Genomic DNA, 17,008 nt, shown 5'->3' on the forward strand with positions numbered 1-17,008 from the left:
ATATATCCTCCACATCAGGCTTACCTGAGATTTGCTGTGCAGGATTGTCATTACCAATTTCAGACGTTGCCGTTTGGTCTGTCCACGGCTCCGAGGATTTTCACCAAAGTAATGGCGGAAATGATGGTTCTCCTTGTGCAAGCAGGGAATCACAATTATCCCGTACTTGGACGATCTCCTGATAAAGGCGAGGTCCAAGAAGCAATTGTTGAAGAATGTTGCCCTTTCACTGACGATTCTGCAACAACACAATTGGCTCCTCAATTTGCCAAAATCACAGTTGGATCCGACGACACGGCTGTCGTTCCTGGGTATGATTCTGGATACAGAATTGCAGAGAGTTTGTCTTCCAGTGGAAAAAGCTCTGGAAATACAGAACATGGTAAAACAGATTCTGAAACCGGCAAAGGTGTCAGTTCTTCAATGCACTCGGTTGCTGGGGAAGATGGTGGCGGCCTACGAGGCCATTCCGTATGGCAGGTTCCATGCCAGGGTGTTTCATTGGAACCTGCTGGACCAGTGGTCCGGGTCTCACCTGGACATGCACCGGAAAATTATTCTATCTCCCAGGACCAGAATTTCCCTTTTGTGGTGGCTGCACAGTTCTCACCTTCTGGAGGGACGCAGGTTCGGGATTCAGGATTGGATCCTGGTGACCACTGATGCAAGCCTCCGAGGCTGGGGAGCAGTCACACAGGGAAGAAACTTTCAGGGAAAGTGGTTAAGCCAGGAAGCTTGTCTACACATAAACATTCTGGAATTAAGAGCCGTCTACAACGGCATACTGCAAACAGAACTTCTTCTTCGAGGTCTGCCGGTCTTGATTCAGTCAGACAATGTGACAGCAGTGGCGTACATAAACCGCCAAGGCGGAACAAAGAGCAGAGCGGCGATGGCCGAGGCCACGAAGATTCTTCGCTGGGCGGAAAGACATGCCAGCGCTTTGTCAGCGGTCTTCATTCCAGGAGTGGACAACTGGGAAGCAGACTTCCTCAGCAGAAACGATCTCCATCCAGGAGAGTGGGCTCTTCATCAGAGGTCTTTGCAGAAGTGACAAGTCGTTGGGGAGTTCCTCAAGTGGACATGATGGCGTCCCGCCTCAACAAGAAACTTCAGAGATATTGTTCCAGGTCGAGGGACCCTCAAGCAATAGCGGTGGACGCCCTAGTGACACCGTGGGTGTTTCAGTCGGTCTGTGTTCCATGCACTTCCACTCATTCCAAAATTGATAAAGATCATAAGAAGAACAAGGTTTCATGCGATACTCATTGTTCCAGACTGGCCAAGGAGGGCCTGGTATCCGGATCTTCAGGAATTACTCATAGGAGATCCCTGGCCTCTTCCTCTACGAGAGGACCTGTTACAGCAGGGGCCGTGCGTGTATCAAGACTTACCGCGGCTGCGTTTAACGGCATGGCAGTTGAACGCCAAATCCTAGCCCGAAAGGGTATTCCCAATGAAGTCATTCCCACACTGCTTGAGGCTAGAAAATAAGTAACGGCGAAACATTACCACCGTATTTGGAGAAAATATGTGTCTTGGTGTGAATCCAAGAAGGCTCCTACGGAGGAATTTCAGCTGGGGCGTTTTCTCCATTTTCTGCAGGCAGGTGTGGATGCGGGCCTAAAGTTAGGCTCCATTAAAGTACAAATTTCGGCCTTATCAATTTTCTTTCAAAAAGAATTGGCCTCCCTTCCAGAAGTTCAGACTTTCGTGAAAGGCGTGCTGCACATTCAACCTCCCTTTGTGCCCCCAGTGGCACCATGGGATCTTAATGTGGTGTTGCAGTTCCTGCAATCTCATTGGTTTGAAACTTTACGTAAGGTTGAATTGAAATTCCTCACTTGGAAAGTGGTCATGCTGTTGGCCTTGGCATCCGCAAGGCGGGTGTCTGAATTAGCGGCTTTGTCTCACAAAAGCCCCTATTTAATCTTCCATGCAGATAGAGCGGAGTTGAGAACTCGTCAGCAATTTCTGCCAAAAGTGGTTTCATAGTTTCACGTGAACCAGCCTATTGTGGTGCCAGTGGCTACTAAAGCCTTGGCGGAATCGAAGTCTCTCGCTGTGGTCAGTGCTTTGAAGATTTATGTCGCCAGAATGGCTCAGATTAGGAAAACGGAGGCTCTGTTTGTCCTGTGGGCTTCCAACAAGATTGGGGCTCCTGCTTCCAAGCAAACTATTGCACGCTGGATCTGTAATACGATTCAGCAGGCTCATTCTACGGTGGGATTGCCGTTACCGAAATCGGTGAAGGCCCATTCTACCAGAAAGGTGGGCGCATCCTGGGCGGCTGCCCGAGGGGTTTCGGCATTACAGCTTTGCTGAGCAGCTACTTGGTCGGGATCAAACACCTTTGCGAAGTTTTACAAGTTTGATACCCTGGCTGATGAGGACCTCTTGTTTGGTCAATCGGTGCTGTAGAGTCATCCACACTCTCCCGCCCGTTCTAGAGCTTTGGTATAAACCCCATGGTTCTTTAAGCATCCCCAGCATCCTCTAGGACGTATGAGAAAATAGGATTTTAATACCTACCGGTAAATCCTTTTCTCTTAGTCCGTAGAGGATGCTGGGCGCCCATCCCAGTGCGTACTGTATCTGCAGTTATTAGTTATGGTTACACACATGTTGTGTTGCGTTAAGTCAGACTGTTGCTGACGTTATTCATGCCGTTGCATGCGTTGTGTTGAATGCCATGGTGTACGGCATGTTTGTGGTGTGAGCTGGTATGTATCTCACCTTAGTTTAAATTAAATAAATCCTTTTCCTCGAAATGTCCGTCTCCCTGGGCACAGTTCCTATAACTGGAGTCTGGAGGAGGGGCATAGAGGGAGGAGCCAGTTCACACCGCTTTTAAAGTCTTAAAGTGCCCATGTCTCCTGCAGATCCCGTCTATACCCCATGGTTCTTGAAGCGTCCCCAGCATCCTCTAGGGACTAAGAGAAAAGGATTTACCGGTAGGTATTAAAATCCTATTATTTCAGTATTGTGAAATATTGATAAGATGGGCAGCCATGAAGAAAAAGAAATGATTCGCTATATGTGTGCATTCAGTTTTGTTTGTGATTTAAAAATATAATGTACTAAACATGACATTTAAAACACAGCAGTTCCTCACAACTTTTTTTTCCCTTTAAAGGTAAAGTCGCACAGTGTTATTTGTTGTATTTGGCATCTGATTGTGTTGGTTTCCAGTTCAGTGAGCAGCAGTATCCAGTAGATGTACTTGCAGGGGTTTGTCTCCTCTTCATCTGGCCTGGCATCAGTTTTCTGTAGTAGGTGTTGTGCATTAACACTAGGCTTAGGGGGTCATTCTGACCCGTTCGCTCGCTGCGTTTTAACGCAGCAGAGCGAACGGGTCCCTGCTGCGCATGCGCCGGCACCGTAGTGCGCGTGGCACATGCCAGACGGCCGAAGGCCATAGCAGGGATGCGATCGCCTCTGCCTAATTGACAGGCAGAGGCGATTGTTGCGCGGGAGGGGGCAGAATGGCGGCGTTGGGTCGCCGCTTCATGGGTTTGGTCCGGCCAACGCAGACCGAACGGGGCAGGCTGCAGCGGCTGCGTGACGTCATACGAAGCCGGTGTGGGCCGGGGAGCGATGAGTAGCTCCCGGCCAGCACGCTGAAGCTGCGCTGGTCGGGAGCTACTCTTGAAGTGCAAAGGCATCGCCGCTGCACAATGCGTTTGCACTTCTGCGGGGGGGCTGGCACTGACATGCGGGGCGGGCTAGCCCTGTGCTGGGCGTCCCCTCGTATGTCAGGGAAGATGATCGTAGCTGTGCTACATTTAGCACAGCTACGATCAACTCGGAATGACTCCCTTAGTGCGGTGTGGGGTCTCCTCTGTAAAGGTACCTTAAGGTTACCTGCATAAATAATATGGGTTCTCCAATAGAGAGTAGCCGATTTAAGAGGTCACATTACATTATAAACTTCAGTGCTGTTGCTATAACTTGCTAAATACTGTGCTGACAGAAACATGCACTTTTGTTGTAAAGATAAAACTGTTACGCATAGCCTTATTCTTTATTGCTTACTCATATTCAAACATGCCGACACGGCCGTGCAAGGTATGAGCACATCTTTAAATGCATTTAGGACAAATTCTCTAGCAGCAGCAAAGACATTGGATTTCATACAGAAAATGTAAGTGCCTACATTCTAGGAACATTTAACACAGATATCACTTAGAATTCTGCCTGTCTTGAGCAGTTTAGCAAAAACTAAAACTAAATCCAGTTCTCTGATGAAGGTCTAAATAATGACACGTTATCAATAGTTAGCTTAGTTATTCTATAGAATTCACAAGGTAGGCAATGAGATGGTTAAGGACCACTGACTGTTATTTATCCGGGTTGGGTATGCGTTACCGCCGCTAGGGATGCCGGTGATCAGCATACTGACCGCAGGATCCCGGCAGCGGAATGTCAATGGGGGTGAGCGCAACAAGCCACTTGCGCGCTTGCTGTGCTCGCCACTAGTTCTATTCCCACTCTATGGGTGTCATGGACACCCACGAGTGGGAATAGTCCCTGATAGTCGGCATGCCAAGGAGTGCTGGATTTAGCAGTCTGTAATGTGACCGTCTCCTGACCACCGGTCACATAACTACATCCCATTTATCCAAGAGATTTCACCATCTAAACAAGGTACTATACAGACCATTTATCAGATGGTCCCATATACTTTTACCAAATTACTAACTACACTCCTGTTTGTATTAAGAATACGTATTCTATATGGGGCCTATATGACCTATTAGGGCTACGTGGCGCCTTATAATTAAGGGTCCAATTCAGCTCTGATTGCTACTGTGCGTTTTCGCACAGCAGGCGTTCAGGTCATAACAGTGCATGCACCGCAATGCGCACGCGCATCGGACAACAACAACGGTCAGCGATGGGACAGTGCAAAAAATCAGTTTCCAAGGTAATTAACGGAGTGGCTGTTTGTGGTGGCTACTGACGCAGGCGGGCTCAAGAGTTTTGATGGAGTGTGTCTGACGTCAGCTCCGGCCCCGACCAGCAGGATTCAATCGCACTGTAGGAGTAAGTCCTGGGCTGCGCAAACTGATCTTTGTGCAGCTCTGCAACACATGCGATCACACACTTGCACAGCGATTTTACTCTCCCACTGTAGGCGGAGGAAAAAAACGCAGCCCAGCGATCAGATCTGAATTAGGCCCTAGGGGGGACATTTACTAAGCAGTGATAAGAGCGGAGAAGTGAGCCAGTGGGGAAGTTGCCCCATCAACATGTCAGCAGCTCTGTATCATTTAATAGTATGCAAATTATAGACAGACTTGCCTACTCTCCCGGAATGGCCGTGACGCTCCCGAAAATCGGGTGACCCTCCTGGCCCCCAGGAAGAACAGGCAAGTCTCCCGATTTCAGGGGTTCCCCACTGCCCGGCCGCCCACTTAGCGAGTAAAGTGGGCGGTCCGGGCAGGCGATGACGCGATTCTTGTTGAATTGCGTCTTCATAGCCACGCCCCCTGCTGTATAATGCCGGTAATAGCGGCATTACACAGCGGGGGCGTGGCTTACGTGATGCGATCCTGCAGCCACGCCCCATTCCGCCTCCATCACACCTCCGGCCCGCCCCCCTCTGCACGCCCCATCACTGTCCGCCCCCCTGCTGAGCCGACCTGGCTGCTCTCTCCCGGAGAGAGCAGCCAGAAAGTCGGCAAGTATGATTATAGATGTTACTTCCACTGGCTCACTGCTCAACTCTTATCACTGCTTAGTAAATGTCCCCCCCTAATAGGTTTCCAACTTGCCATGATTTGTGGTGGTAGCTACTAAAGAAACAGAGCTATTCATCATCTCTTCTGCACTTTCACTTTTCAATTACTAGCAGGGAAAGTTTACACCGCCGGGCAGTTGCAGCGGACTGTGATACAGAAGTTAGACTTTAAAAAGATTGACAGTCATTAGGTCGACAATAAAAGATCGACATGGTCAAAAGGTCGACAATTTTTTGGGGGGGTGTTTTGTGTTTTTACAAAATTTTTACCCCAATTTGTTGAAATGCGTGCCCTCGCAGGCTTGCTTCACTCGCCACGCTTCGGCCGCAGTGGCTCGCTTCCCTCACCACAAGGTTACTAATGTTAATAGTTTGTGACATGGATAGTAAATGCAGCAAAAGTTGTAAAAAACCCTAAAAGACGTGTCGACCTTCTAACTATCAACTACCTCCCGGGTAAGTACTCATGTGTGATTTGAGTTCACGCTTGCGCACAGCGATGGCTGCTGAAGGCAGAGGGATCCGCTTTGCACTCCATAACGCCTTCAGATAGGTAGATGGTGTAAGCAAACTGAAAGTTTTATGTTTTCTAAGTTTGCTGCATTCAGGGTGGCTACATTGGACCCCTAATAATGAACAGTCTCATTACATAATACATGGCCAAAGGGGATGCAGTCATGATCCCAGCGTTCTGAATACTGATGCCGGAATCCCGACCTTGATCGGAAAACCGAAGCCGTGATCCCGACATGGTTTACAATGCCAGCGCCGGTATCCCGAATGAGGAATTGCCTCCACTCAGCAGACAAAAATCCTGAGGGATCATGTAAGTAATTCAACCAAACGCCCCCTGTAACCCTAAATGTGCCCAGCTCCATCCTGCAGACTAACCCATACCCCCCCAGCAGCCTAACCCTAAGCGTGCCGGGCCTTTCCCCCTGCAGACTAACCTCACCTGCTGCAGCCTAACCCTAACCGCTCCCCACACACACAGCCTAACCCTGTACTTACCTCCAGGATCCATTGGGATTCTGACTGTCTGGATCCTGACCGCATGCCAATATATGGCTTCACTTGGATCACTTACTAAAATTACAGTTTCCATTAAATGATTTACGCCAAGTATGGGCAAGTGCAAGTGTGTAGTCCCCAATCCCATATGTGATCCTGGCTCCAGCAGCCAGTTTATCATGGATTATGCTTCGGATGCCTGAGGCACCTGAAGCATAATCCACGATGAGTGCTAGCATCGGGGGGAGAAGCCCGCTGCATCGGGGCTTAAAGGATAGCCCCCATAGAGTATTATTTTTTCCCTAGATTTTCTATTTTTGCCAATTGATTACCATCCGCCTTTTTTGTGAATAAATTAAAGACTGTTGAATTGAGCTGCATGATGATAATGGGTGCACAAGTCTGTTAGGGTCTGTTCCATGCTCAGTAGGTAATAACAGAACGGAACACAGTTGTGTATATTATAGTGCATATGGAATATAACTGCAGAATGGCGTGAACCACTGACAGCAACAGTACATGCAATGGTAAATACAGGTTTTTTGGGGTTTCTACTGTATGAGAAATGCATAAACAATGAAGCTGGGTATACACTGGCCGATATATTGTCCATTTAATTGAACAAACAATATATTGTGGGTGCGTTGGCGGGTGTGTACCAGCGATTTCTGTGAGCAACCTTGTTCTTAGACAAAACGCATTGGCTGGGCAGCACAGCTTATGGATGATATATCTGCTGATATATTGGTGCATCATGCTGTGTCAGGTGACCGTCTGTACACTTGCTGCAGAGACCGCCGGTGACTGACATCACAACTGGACGGGCACATGTAAATACCCGGTCAGTTGTGATTTCACGCACAACACCTCAGGCAGACAATTGGTAATTGTGTATGCTCTAACCAATCATCAGATAGGTCAATGGATCAGCTGTAAGGCCGATCCTTCGTCCTAGTATGTACCCAGCACTATATGTGAAATAAAGGGGCACCCAATTCCTACACAGCTGTATGAGTTTGTACCAGGATTAGCACAGATGTAGGATTAGACTCTGCACTTTATGTAAATGTCTGCAGAGACAACTACGTAGTTATAAAGATAGTTTGTTACTATTAGTCATTTCTTTTTTTTTATGTTTTATAATAATGTGTCTGTTTTTTAAATAGGGTACAGCAAATAATTTGTATAGACGTCATTGAATGTGCTGCACATTCAATTTATCCTTATTAGCCTGTACTTCACTCACATTTTATAGAGCGATAAAGTGCAAATATGTAAATTCTATCATTCCTATCCCTCTTACAGAAGTTAGAGCAATTGAAACCTCGGTTCCATGTCCTTGGAGGCTACAGTGCCACTATGTGGTTATCTGTGATACTGCAATCATTCTACATTAAAGTGGCACTCAGACTTTTCCTCTTCTTTCCCCACTGAGAGTTATCTAACCAAAGCTGCACTTTTCCAACACTTAAACTCAACATGCTTTGTTGTTGATGCTTTATGATCTGCATTAATAATATCAAAATATTACAGCCTATTTGCAGAATGCAGAAAGAGGCACTTCTGTGTATTTGACACGTTTGTATCTTTTTTTCTGTTTATGCAAATATTTCAGGGCTCATTTCAGGTAGAGCCTCGTTATTACCATAAATGTCCCCAGTCTGTAAAATATATTGCACTGTCCACAAGTGACATTTATCTCTATGTATAAAACTGGAGTGTAAAGAACAGTAAGAGCAGTACAAAAAGGCCCCATAACTGTTACTACTTTGAAAGTGCCTGTCATTAACAACAAAAAAGTCTTGCGTTAAATGGTGGAAGATTTTATAAAAGGCTTTAAGATGGATACTTCACATCAGAGCTGTATTACTGTGGACATTGTATTCATTAAATGAAGAACACTTGAATAAACTCTCACAAGTTTCCCAGGTAATGTGCAGAACATTTTACCACATTTACAGTGAAACTTAACATATTCACCAAATAACTTGTCCAGGAGGCAAGAATATCATTTTCTATATAAGTTAAATATTTTAACCTTGAAAGTTCTAAATGTGCCTGCTAAACACAATCCAAATTACTGTGCATTTGTGAGCACCATTAAAAAAGTCAATGGGCCTGATTCAGAGCTGATAGTAGATGTGCAAAAAGTAGCACATCTATGATCAGAATCTCTGACATGCGGGGGGACACCCAGCACAGGGCTGGTCCGCCCTACATATCAGGCCCCCTCCCTCCCGCACAGGTGCGAAAGCATCGCACGGCGCGATGCTTTTGCACCCGCCGAGTAACTGCTAGAGATGTGCACTTGAAATTTTTCGGGTTTTGTGTTTTGGTTTTGGGTTCGGTTCCGCGGCCGTGTTTTGGGTTCGACCGCGTTTTGGCAAAACCTCACCGAATTTTTTTTGTCGGATTCGGGTGTGTTTTGGATTCGGGTGTTTTTTTTTTAAAACACTAAAAAACAGCTTAAATCATAGAATTTGGGGGTCATTTTGATCCCAAAGTATTATTAACCTCAAAAACCATAATTTCCACTCATTTTCAGTCTATTCTGAATACCTCACACCTCACAATATTATTTTTAGTCCTAAAATTTGCACCTAGGTCGCTGGATGACTAAGCTAAGCGACCCTAGTGGCCGACACAAACACCGTGCCCATCTAGGAGTGGCACTGCAGTGTCACGCAGGATGGCCCTTCCAAAAAACCCTCCCCAAACAGCACATGACGCAAAGAAAAAAAGAGGCGCAATGAGGTAGCTGTGTGAGTAAGATAAGCGACCCTAGTGGCCGACACAAACACCGGGCCCATCTAGGAGTGTCACTGCAGTGTCACGCAGGATGGCCCTTCCAAAAAACCCTCCCCAAACAGCACATGACGCAAAGAAAAAAAGAGGCGCAATGAGGTAGCTGTGTGAGTAAGATAAGCGACCCTAGTGGCCGACACAAACACCGGGCCCATCTAGGAGTGGCACTGCAGTGTCACGCAGGATGGCCCTTCCAAAAAACCCTCCCCAAACAGCACATGACGCAAAGAAAAAAAGAGGCGCAATGAGGTAGCTGTGTGAGTAAGATAAGCGACCCTAGTGGCCGACACAAACACCGGGCCCATCTAGGAGTGGCACTGCAGTGTCACGCAGGATGGCCCTTCCAAAAAACACTCCCCAAACAGCACATGACGCAAAGAAAAAAAGAGGCGCAATGAGGTAGCTGTGTGAGTAAGATAAGCGACCCTAGTGGCCGACACAAACACCGGGCCCATCTAGGAGTGGCACTGCAGTGTCACGCAGGATGGCCCTTCCAAAAAACCCTCCCCAAACAGCACATGACGCAAAGAAAAAAAGAGGCGCAATGAGGTAGCTGTGTGAGTAAGATAAGCGACCCTAGTGGCCGACACAAACACCGGGCCCATCTAGGAGTGGCACTGCAGTGTCATGCAGGATGGCCCTTCCAAAAAACCCTCCCCAAACAGCACATGACGCAAAGAAAAAAAGAGGCGCAATGAGGTAGCTGTGTGAGTAAGATAAGCGACCCTAGTGGCCGACACAAACACCGGGCCCATCTAGGAGTGGCACTGCAGTGTCACGCAGGATGGCCCTTCCAAAAAACCCTCCCCAAACAGCACATGACGCAAAGAAAAAAAGAGGCGCAATGAGGTAGCTGTGTGAGTAAGATAAGCGACCCTAGTGGCCGACACAAACACCGGGCCCATCTAGGAGTGGCACTGCAGTGTCACGCAGGATGGCCCTTCCAAAAAACCCTCCCCAAACAGCACATGACGCAAAGAAAAAAAGAGGCGCAATGAGGTAGCTGTGTGAGTAAGATAAGCGACCCTAGTGGCCGACACAAACACCAGGCCCATCTAGGAGTGTCACGCAGGATGGCCCTTCCAAAAAACACTCCCCAAACAGCACATGACGCAAAGAAAAAAAGAGGCGCAATGAGGTAGCTGTGTGAGTAAGATAAGCGACCCTAGTGGCCGACACAAACACCGGGCCCATCTAGGAGTGGCACTGCAGTGTCACGCAGGATGGCCCTTCCAAAAAACCCTCCCCAAACAGCACATGACGCAAAGAAAAAAAGAGGCGCAATGAGGTAGCTGTGTGAGTAAGATAAGCGACCCTAGTGGCCGACACAAACACCGTGCCCATCTAGGAGTGGCACTGCAGTGTCACGCAGGATGGCCCTTCCAAAAAACCCTCCCCAAACAGCGCATGGCGCAAAGAAAAAAAGAGGCGCAATGAGGTAGCTGTGTGAGTAAGATAAGCGACCCTAGTGGCCGACACAAACACCGGGCCCATCTAGGAGTGGCACTGCAGTGTCACGCAGGATGGCCCTTCCAAAAAACATTCCACAAACAGCACATGACGCAAAGAAAAATGAAAGAAAAAAGAGGTGCAAGATGGAATTGTCCTTGGGCCCTCCCACCCACCCTTATGTTGTATAAACAGGACATGCACACTTTAACCAACCCATCATTTCAGTGACAGGGTCTGCCACACGACTGTGACTGAAATGACGGGTTGGTTTGGACCCCCACCAAAAAAGAAGCAATTAATCTCTCCTTGCACAAACTGGCTCTACAGAGGCAAGATGTCCACCTCATCATCATCCTCCGATATATCACCGTGTACATCCCCCTCCTCACAGATTATCAATTCGTCCCCACTGGAATCCACCATCTCAGCTCCCTGTGTACTTTGTGGAGGCAATTGCTGCTGGTCAATGTCTCCACGGAGGAATTGATTATAATTCATTTTAATGAACATCATCTTCTCCACATTTTCTGGATGTAACCTCGTACGCCGATTGCTGACAAGGTGAGCGGCGGCACTAAACACTCTTTCGGAGTACACACTTGTGGGAGGGCAACTTAGGTAGAATAAAGCCAGTTTGTGCAAGGGCCTCCAAATTGCCTCTTTTTCCTGCCAGTATAAGTACGGACTGTGTGACGTGCCTACTTGGATGCGGTCACTCATATAATCCTCCACCATTCTTTCAATGGTGAGAGAATCATATGCAGTGACAGTAGACGACATGTCCGTAATCGTTGTCAGGTCCTTCAGTCCGGACCAGATGTCAGCATCAGCAGTCGCTCCAGACTGCCCTGCATCACCGCCAGCGGGTGGGCTCGGAATTCTGAGCCTTTTCCTCGCACCCCCAGTTGCGGGAGAATGTGAAGGAGGAGATGTTGACAGGTCGCGTTCCGCTTGACTTGACAATTTTGTCACCAGCAGGTCTTTGAACCCCAGCAGACTTGTGTCTGCCGGAAAGAGAGATCCAAGGTAGGCTTTAAATCTAGGATCGAGCACGGTGGCCAAAATGTAGTGCTCTGATTTCAACAGATTGACCACCCGTGAATCCTTGTTAAGCGAATTAAGGGCTCCATCCACAAGTCCCACATGCCTAGCGGAATCGCTCCGTGTTAGCTCCTCCTTCAATGTCTCCAGCTTCTTCTGCAAAAGCCTGATGAGGGGAATGACCTGACTCAGGCTGGCAGTGTCTGAACTGACTTCACGTGTGGCAAGTTCAAAGGGCATCAGAACCTTGCACAACGTTGAAATCATTCTCCACTGCGCTTGAGACAGGTGCATTCCACCTCCTATATCGTGCTCAATTGTATAGGCTTGAATGGCCTTTTGCTGCTCCTCCAACCTCTGAAGCATATAGAGGGTTGAATTCCACCTCGTTACCACTTCTTGCTTCAGATGATGGCAGGGCAGGTTCAGTAGTTTTTGGTGGTGCTCCAGTCTTCTGTACGTGGTGCCTGTACGCCGAAAGTGTCCCGCAATTCTTCTGGCCACCGACAGCATCTCTTGCACGCCCCTGTCGTTTTTTAAAAAATTCTGCACCACCAAATTCAAGGTATGTGCAAAACATGGGACGTGCTGGAATTTGCCCATATTTAATGCACACACAATATTGCTGGCGTTGTCCGATGCCACAAATCCACAGGAGAGTCCAATTGGGGTAAGCCATTCCGCGATGATCTTCCTCAGTTGCCGTAAGAGGTTTTCAGCTGTGTGCGTATTCTGGAAAGCGGTGATACAAAGCGTAGCCTGCCTAGGAAAGAGTTGGCGTTTGCGAGATGCTGCTACTGGTGCCGCCGCTGCTGTTCTTGCGGCGGGAGTCCATACATCTACCCAGTGGGCTGTCACAGTCATATAGTCCTGACCCTGCCCTGCTCCACTTGTCCACATGTCCGTGGTTAAGTGGACATTGGGTACAACTGCATTTTTTAGGACACTGGTGAGTCTTTTTCTGACGTCCGTGTACATTCTCGGTATCGCCTGCCTAGAGAAGTGGAACCTAGATGGTATTTGGTAACGGGGGCACACTGCCTCAATAAATTGTCTAGTTCCCTGTGAACTAACGGCGGATACCGGACGCACGTCTAACACCAACATAGTTGTCAAGGCCTCAGTTATCCGCTTTGCAGCAGGATGACTGCTGTGATATTTCATCTTCCTCGCAAAGGACTGTTGGACAGTCAATTGCTTACTGGAAGTAGTACAAGTGGGCTTACGACTTCCCCTCTGGGATGACGATCGACTCCCAGCAGCAACAACAGCAGCGCCAGCAGCAGTAGGCATTACACTCAAGGATGCATCGGAGGAATCCCAGGCAGGAGAGGACTCGTCAGAATTGCCAGTGACATGGCCTGCAGGACTATTGGCATTCCTGGGTAAGGAGGAAATTGACACTGAGGGAGTTGGTGGGGTGGTTTGCGTGAGCTTGGTTACAAGAGGAAGGGATTTACTGGTCAGTGAACTGCTTCCGCTGTCACCCAAAGTTTTTGAACTTGTCACTGACTTATTATGAATGCGCTGCAGGTGACGTATAAGGGAGGATGTTCCGAGGTGGTTAACGTCCTTACCCCTACTTATTACAGCTTGACAAAGGCAACACACGGCTTGACAAATGTTGTCCGCATTTCTGGTGAAATACTTCCACACCGAAGAGCTGATTTTTTTTGTATTTTGACCAGGCATGTCAATGGCCCTATTCCTCCCACGGACAACAGGTGTCTCCCCGGGTGCCTGACTTAAACAAACCACCTCACCATCAGAATCCTCCTGGTCAATTTCCTCCCCAGCGCCAGCAACACCCATATCCTCCTCATCCTGGTGTACTTCAACACTGACATCTTCAATCTGACTATCAGGAACTGGACTGCGGGTGCTCCTTCCAGCACTTGCAGAGGGCGTGCAAAAGGTGGAAGGCGCATGCTCTTCACGTCCAGTGTTGGGAAGGTCAGGCATCGCAACCGACACAATTGGACTCTCCTTGTGGATTTGGGATTTCGAAGAACGCACAGTTCTTTGCGGTGCTTTTGCCAGCTTGAGTCTTTTCAGTTTTCTAGCGAGAGGCTGAGTGCTTCCATCCTCATGTGAAGCTGATCCACTAGCCATGAACATAGGCCAGGGCCTCAGCCGTTCCTTGCCACTCCGTGTGGTAAATGGCATATTGGCAAGTTTACGCTTCTCCTCCGACAATTTTATTTTAGGTTTTGGAGTCCTTTTTTTACTGATATTTGGTGTTTTGGATTTGACATGCTCTGTACTATGACATTGGGCATCGGCCTTGGCAGACGACGTTGCTGGCATTTCATCGTCTCGGCCATGACTAGTGGCAGCAGCTTCAGCACGAGGTGGAAGTGGATCTTGATCTTTCCCTAATTTTGGAACCTCAACATTTTTGTTCTCCATATTTTAATAGGCACAACTAAAAGGCACCTCAGGTAAACAATGGAGATGGATGGATACTAGTATACTTATGGATGGACTGCCGAGTGCCGACACAGAGGTAGCTACAGCCGTGGACTACCGTACTGTGTCTGCTGCTAATATAGACTGGATGATAATGAGATGAAATCAATATATATATATGTATGTATATATAATATCACTAGTACTGCAGCCAGACAGGTAGATAATATATTTATTAGGTAATGATGACTGATGACGGACCTGCTGGACACTGTCAGCTCAGCAGCACCGCAGACTGCTACAGTAAGCTACTATACTATAGTAGTATGTACAAAGAAGAAAGAAAAAAAAAACCACGGGTAGGTGGTATACAATTATGGATGGACTGCCGAGTGCCGACACAGAGGTAGCTACAGCCGTGGACTACCGTACTGTGTCTGCTGCTAATATAGACTGGATGATAATGAGATGAAATCAATATATATATATGTATGTATATATAATATCACTAGTACTGCAGCCGGACAGGTAGATAATATATTTATTAGGTAATGATGACTGATGACGGACCTGCTGGACACTGTCAGCTCAGCAGCACCGCAGACTGCTACAGTAAGCTACTATACTATAGTAGTATGTACAAAGAAGAAAGAAAAAAAAAAACCACGGGTAGGTGGTATACAATTATGGATGGACTGCCGAGTGCCGACACAGAGGTAGCTACAGCCGTGGACTAACGTACTGTGTCTGCTGCTAATATAGACTGGATGATTGATAATGAGATGAAATCAATATATATATGTATGTATATATAATATCACTAGTACTGCAGCCGGACAGGTAGATAATATATTTATTAGGTAATGATGACTGATGACGGACCTGCTGGACACTGTCAGCTCAGCAGCACCGCAGACTGCTACAGTAAGCTACTATACTATAGTAGTATGTACAAAGAAGAAAGAAAAAAAAAACCACGGGTAGGTGGTATACAATTATGGATGGACTGCCGAGTGCCGACACAGAGGTAGCTACAGCCGTGGACTAACGTACTGTGTCTGCTGCTAATATAGACTGGATGATAATGAGATGAAATCAATATATATATATGTATGTATATATAATATCACTAGTACTGCAGCCGGACAGGTAGATAATATATTTATTAGGTAATGATGACTGATGACGGACCTGCTGGACACTGTCAGCTCAGCAGCACCGCAGACTGCTACAGTAAGCTACTATACTATAGTAGTATGTACAAAGAAGAAAGAAAAAAAAAAACCACGGGTAGGTGGTATACAATTATGGATGGACTGCCGAGTGCCGACACAGAGGTAGCTACAGCCGTGGACTAACGTACTGTGTCTGCTGCTAATATAGACTGGATGATTGATAATGAGATGAAATCAATATATATATATATGTATGTATATATAATATCACTAGTACTGCAGCCGGACAGGTAGATAATATATTTATTAGGTAATGATGACTGATGACGGACCTGCTGGACACTGTCAGCTCAGCAGCACCGCAGACTGCTACAGTAAGCTACTATACTATAGTAGTATGTACAAAGAAGAAAGAAAAAAAAAAACCACGGGTAGGTGGTATACAATTATGGATGGACTGCCGAGTGCCGACACAGAGGTAGCTACAGCCGTGGACTAACGTACTGTGTCTGCTGCTAATATAGACTGGATGATTGATAATGAGATGAAATCAATATATATATGTATGTATATATAATATCACTAGTACTGCAGCCGGACAGGTAGATAATATATTTATTAGGTAATGATGACTGATGACGGACCTGCTGGACACTGTCAGCTCAGCAGCACCGCAGACTGCTACAGTAAGCTACTATACTCTATAGTAGTATGTACAAAGAAGAAAGAAAAAAAAAAAACCACGGGTAGGTGGTATACAATTATGGATGGACTGCCGAGTGCCGACACAGAGGTAGCTACAGCCGTGGACTAACGTACTGTGTCTGCTGCTAATATAGAGTCTAGACTGGATGATAAATTATTGATAATGAGATGAAATCAATATAATATCACTAGTACTGCAGCCGGACAGGTACTATATATATTTATTATGTAATGACTGATGACGGACCTGCTGGACACTGTCAGGTCAGCACAGCACCGCAGACTGCTACAGTAAGCTACTATAGTAGTATGTATAAAGAAGAATGAAAAAAAAAAAAAAACACGGGTAGGTGGTATACAATATTATATATATATATATATTATATACAATTATATATATATATATATATATATATATATTAAACTGGTGGTGATTGATTATTAAACTGGTGGTCACTTCAGGTCACGTTGCAACTTGCAACTAGTACTCCGAGGCCTAAGCAGACAATCACAAAATATATTATTATACTGGTGGTCAGTGTGGTCACAACAATGGCAGTGTGGCACTGACTCTGGCAGCAAAAGTGTGCACTGTACGTTATATGTACTCCTGAGTCCTGCTCTCAGACTCTAACTGCTCCCCACTGTCAGTGTCTCCCCCACAAGT

Source organism: Pseudophryne corroboree, chromosome 2, assembly GCF_028390025.1.
Source record: "Pseudophryne corroboree isolate aPseCor3 chromosome 2, aPseCor3.hap2, whole genome shotgun sequence".
Lineage (NCBI taxonomy): Eukaryota > Metazoa > Chordata > Amphibia > Anura > Myobatrachidae > Pseudophryne > Pseudophryne corroboree.